Here is a 6,051-nt window from a genome sequence, read left to right as displayed (position 1 = left end):
AAACACACATGCATAACACTGACGCTAAAATGCCATAAGCCAAATAATTTGAATTCAACTTATTTGTGGAACCACCATTTAGGTCATGTTAGAAAGGAACACATGAAGAAACTCCATGCAAATGGATTTTTAGGAGTCATTTTATTTTTGAATCATTTGGCACTTGCAAATATTTTCTAAAGAAAATGACTGAAATATCGTTCATAGGCCAAGAGTTGACCGGGAAATGACTTAGTGGAAACATACATGATGATGTATGTGGTTCATTGGGCATAGTTGTGTGCGGAAGATTCTTCTACTTCATGAAAGCTTCCAACAATGAATTGAGTGTTTATATATGGATATAATTATTCAATGAGGAAGAAGTCTGAAAGATTTGAATAGATTCAAATAAATTTCAGCATGAAGTAAAAATCGTCGTAATAGAAAAGTCAAATATCTATGATTGGATCACAGTGAAAATACTTGAATTACGAGTTTTAGCAAACATCTAAGAGAGTTGTGAAATTGTTCCACAACTCACATTTCTTGGAACACCCATAGTTATGATGGAGTATTCGAAAGACGTATCCAAACCTTGTTGTATTAATGATGAGATAAAATAAAATAATGCCATTATATTTTATGGATTATGTGAAAGGATCGTATGCCGCACCTAGAGGGGGGGGGGTGAATAGGTGCTAACCAATTTTTAGTTCTTTTTCAATTTAGGCTTGACACAAAGGTAAATCCTCTAGATATGCAACTAAGTGAATTTACCTATATGACAAGATAAGCAACTAGCACGATATAGCTACACAATATAAGAGATAGAATAGGATAGAGGTAACCGAGAGTGGAGCACGCGATGACACGGAGATGATTCCCGTAGTTCCCTTCCTTTGCAAGAAGGTACGTCTACGTTTGGAGGAGTGTGGTTGCTACGAAAGCCAAACCAACAGCCACGAAGGCTTCACTCAGATCTCCCGTGAGCAACGCCACGAAGGCCTAGCCCACTTCCACTAAGGGATTTCCTCGAGGCGGAAACCGGGCCTTTACAAGGTTCTTGGGGCACACATCCACAACTGAATTGGAGGCTCCCAAATCAGTAACAATACAACAATCAACAACAACACATCAACACAAATCAACTAGGGAACCAAATAGGAACACTAGCATGAGATCCCTCAAACAAATGAGGGGGAAATGAAAAACGCTTCGGTGAGGATGTAGATCGGTGGCTTCTCCTTCGAATCTCCAAAGATCAAGAGCTTTGGTTGGGGGAGGAAGGAGATCTTGCAAATCTTGTGTTTCTTGAGGTGGCTCTAATGGAGGTGAAGCTTGGCAGATTTCTTGTGCAATGATTGAGCAAAGGGGGAAGGAAGAAGAAGAGGGGTATAAATACCCCTCCCCAAAATCCAGCCGTTGGGGCTACCGGGGGACCGGATAATCCGGCCTAAGATAGGGCCGGATAATCCGCCCCCCCCCCTGGATAATCCGGCCTCCTGTTACAAAACCAGGACAATGTCCGGCCAAATATCCGGCCACTATCCAGACTCGCTTTTCTTCAGGTCCTTAGCCGTTTTCGAGGGGGGTGGATATTCCTGAAATGTCCGGCCCGGATAATCCGGCCCTGGGACAAAACCGGGATAATATCCGGGCAATTGTCCGGCCCCTATACTGAGCTGCTTTTCCTCAAGTCCTTAGCCGAAATTCTGGGGGCCGGATATTTTGGAAATATCCGGCTCGGATTATCCGGCCTGATGAACTTTTTGCAGATTCTTTTTGACAACACTGACCACATCCAACACACATACAAATGTATCTATATAATCCCTGTACCACTTAAACAAACATTAGTGTATCACATACATTGACATCAAACACTCAAAACATAATATGAGAGATGTTCTTTCAATCCCCCCTTTTTGGTGTTTGATGACAATATACGGATTTGCAAGAGAATTACTATAGAGACAAGCATGATGGCAAAACATAGAGGCACTCCCCCTACATGTGTGCATATAAGTAATTTGCATTTGAATACAAATACACAACACATAGGAGCGAGGTGCCTCAACACAAGAGGTATCCACCATGAGTTCTAATAAGAGACATATACAAATATGAAGTTGAGATAGGATGCAAGAAATCATACCCATGTGTAGATATAAGATACGGAGATATAGCATCACACATAATATAATAGCCTTGATCTCAACATATAGAAATCCGAAAACCATAACAATGTCTCACACCACATAGCACATAGTTTTAAACGGAACACAACCAAAGCAAATAGTTCAAATAAGAGGGAACACAAGCAATAAAGGAATGATAAACGCATATGCTTGTGCCCAAACCATGCAAATCCCCGAGAGAGTTCATAATAGAACGCTTCTCCCCCTTTGGCATCAAGACGCCAAAAAGGGAACAAGCGCGATGCTACTCGCCCCATGGGGATCACTCGGAGGCATCTTAATCATCGGACTCGTGCGCCTCTTCTTCTTCTTCATCAGTGTCAGGGGCATCCGGAGAGCGGCGAGTGAGGCTGGACCTTTGAATGCAATCATCGAGATCACTCCACGGAACCTGTGCAGAATGCCACCCACTGTAACCTGGGTGAACTGGAGGCTGAGGAGGGGGTCCTTGCTCACCACTGAGCTTGTGCAGAATAACCGCCTGAGTATGCTTAATCTCAGAACGCTCTCGGCTGGCCGCATAGTTCTCCTTATGGATCTCAATGTTCATGCAAAGGATGTAACGCTGAAACCAACTCAGCCTGTTCACTTGTTTCTTCATAGCAGGGAGGTCAGGATGGCGAGCAGGAGCAAAACCACTAGCACGAGCATCACCCATGAAGGAGTCAGGTGGAGGAACAGCAGAGGAGACTGGCTTAAGCTTGTAGGCCTTCTTGACAGAGTGCTTGATCAAAGGGTACCCGCTCAAGTCTTCACCACTCACGCCCGCAGTGTTGTTGATGAGGAGCTGGATATATGGTGCATAAGGTATGGAGGTCCGGGAGACCATGGCATCATGAATCTCATTGAAGATGAAGTCCATGATATCAATAGTGTAGTTACGTTCCTCATTCTCATCACGAGCACACTTATAGCTGAGGTGCATGAGATCCACAAGTGTTCCTCGGATGGCATCATTGTTACCACCACTTGGAGAGATGGTGGACCGAAAGAACCTGAGTAACTGACCATAGATAGAAAGCAGCCTCTTGGTCTCACCAACTTTTCCAGCGGATGTATAGAGATTAAATAGCACATTCTTATCTGCCCTCTGAGGTCCATGGAGACGACGGCCTCCTTCTGCAGGAACTCCAAGAATACCAGCAAACCGGCGCAAGGTGGCCCTACAGTGAGTGGAGCCAGACATCCATTCCATAGTGCGGTCCTCATCTTTCTTGATGGCCAAAGTAGCAAAGAACTGCTTCACCAACTCTGGACTGTAGTCACATTGAATCTTCATGAGATCCTGCAATCCCATCTGTTATCACCAAGATTTGACCGAGTCAGAGGTGGGCCGCAGTCAAGATGGGCTTAAGGAAATATACGTGGAGAATTCTATGAATCGGCCTGTTGGGTTTAATTGCCCGTGTATCTGTAACATATTAGATCTATTTTAGTTTAGAGATAGAATCTTAGTCGTGCACGGTTTAGTGCATGCCCACATTAGAAAGTCCCCTGGACTATAAATATGTACCTAGGGTTTATGGAATAAACAACAACTCACGTTCAACCCCAAAAACAAACCAATCTCGGCGCATCGCCAACTCCTTCGTCTCGATGGTTTCTATCAGGTAAGCGACATGCTGCCTAGATCGCATCTTGCGATCTAGGCAAGCACAAGCCCCACGTTGTTCATGCGTTGCTCGTATCGAAGCGCTTTTGATGGCGAGCAACGTAGTTATCATTAGATGTGTTAGGGTTAGCATTGTTCTTCGTTTAAGCATGCTTACGTAGTGCAACCCTTGCATATCTAGCCGTCCTCACGCCTATCTCGGGTGTGGGGCGGCACCCCGCTTGATCATTATTTAGTAGATCTGATCCGTTACGATTGCTCCTTGTTCTACAAGGATTAGTTTAATATCTGCAATAGTTTGGCCTTACAAAGGGGGGAGGATCCTGTGGCACGTAGGGTGGCGTTCGCAAGTCCTAAACGGGATGTTCCTAGGATCAACTTCATGTTGGTTTTTTGGCCTTGTTTAGGATCGGCTTACGAGCACCGTGCGTGGCCATCCGGCCCAACCTGGAGTAGGATGATCCGATTATGTGGTGAAAACCCTAAATCGTCGTAGATCTCATTAGCTTCATCTTGATCAAGCAGGACCACCAAGTATTCGTACACCCCGTACGGATCATGGGTGGATCGGCTCTTTGAGCCGATTCACGAGATAACCTCGAGAGCCGATCGAGGCTCGTATTTAACGTTTACATGTATGCCCTGCAGGAAACTAAGCGAGGCAATCTCATCACCTTCCCGACCAGGTATAGGTCAGGTGGCACGCCCTTGCACTTCGCAACGCCGCGTGTGACCGAAGAGCATTGCGGGCCGTCGCTCGGAGGGGTCTCAGCCAGCCGCAGCTCTAGGCTCCCCCGGCTCTACAGGTGTTGACAAGGCCGCTGCCCGCCGGTGGGTTTTGGCAGTCAACACATTCTCGGCACGCCCGGTGGGACGATCGTCTACATCAACCACATCGCCATCTACATCCGAGATGGCGGACGGCACGCCAGCTCACCTACGAGGATCTGCCCGACGACCTCAAGAAGCAATACAACGAGATCAAGGCTACCCTCGAAGCCGGCCTCATCGGCTCTTTCACAGAACCCGTTCTGGTGGCATCAGATGGAAGGGGTTCTCACCAGAAGGTGCACTCGATGGGGTAGACCTTTCTTCCCCGTCGGAGGAACGCACCAGGGGTCTGCGGCAAGAGATCAACTACCTGGTGGCTCACTCGCTACACCGCCACTCTGAGAACTTGGTTAACGTGCTGGGAGCGTGTCGCCCTGCGCGTGATCCGGGAGATCATGAGCCACCAGTACTCGCCGTCGGGACCAGCTCTCGGGACGCATCAAGGAGAATTGCCATTCCAGGTCCCGTCCACCGCTGCCATTTGCGTTGGCAGCACTCGCTGAAGTGCCGACTACACCGGCATTCCTCGTTTACGAATTGGTGGCGACCCCGGTGACTACCGGTTCTTAATGGAGGCGCCTAAGGAGATCCCTCATGGGTACGCATGCATGTATGTGCCGGATTGTGGTGACCGGGCACTCACTAACCAGGCCACAACATCGGGGACTCCGGCGAAGACAGGAGGAACGTCGGCGACGGAGCGGACGTGGCTAACTAAATACGCCACACCGACGAAACTCCCGAGCCCAGCTCCCGCAGCCGGCTCGGAGCTGGAAAAGCAAATGTGGCAGGCCAAGTACGCCACCCCGGCGAATCTTCGCAGTGCAACTCCTACGGCCAGCACGGCGGATCAGATCGGCACCATACCGAGAGACCGGTTCGGCATGATGCCGAAAAGAAGGGCGGTCGGCTATTCCAAGCCGTACCCTGACGATTACGAGATGATCCCGCTGCCACCAAAATATCGGCTCCCTGACTTCTCCAAATTCAGTGGATCAGATGGCTCCAGCTCCATCGAGCACGTCGGCCGATATCTGGCTCAACTAGGACCGGCTTCGGTGTCGGATCAGCTACGCGTGAGGCTCTTTTCACGAGTCCCTCACGGGATCGGCTTTTGGATGGTACACCTCTCTACCAGCGAACTCCATCCAGTCTTGGAAGCAATTGGAAGAACAGTTCCATATGCAATACCATTCGGAAGCTTCCGAGTCTGGCATTGCCGATCTAGCACAACTACGTCGAAGCGCGGGGAACGGTGACAGAATCACATCCAGCGCTTCAGGAATCTTAGGAACCGATGTTATTCGGTTCGTATAACCGAAAAGGAAGCAATCGAGTTGGCAGTAGCGGGCCTTGCAACACAGCTCAAGGACATGGCCTCCCAAGCAGATTATCCCTCACCGGCGCACATGGTTCGAAACTATCGGC

This window comes from Lolium rigidum, chromosome 1, assembly GCF_022539505.1.
Source record: "Lolium rigidum isolate FL_2022 chromosome 1, APGP_CSIRO_Lrig_0.1, whole genome shotgun sequence".
Taxonomy (NCBI): domain Eukaryota; kingdom Viridiplantae; phylum Streptophyta; class Magnoliopsida; order Poales; family Poaceae; genus Lolium; species Lolium rigidum.
The sequence above is the reverse complement of the archived record's forward strand: the minus strand, read 5'-3'. Positions refer to the sequence as shown.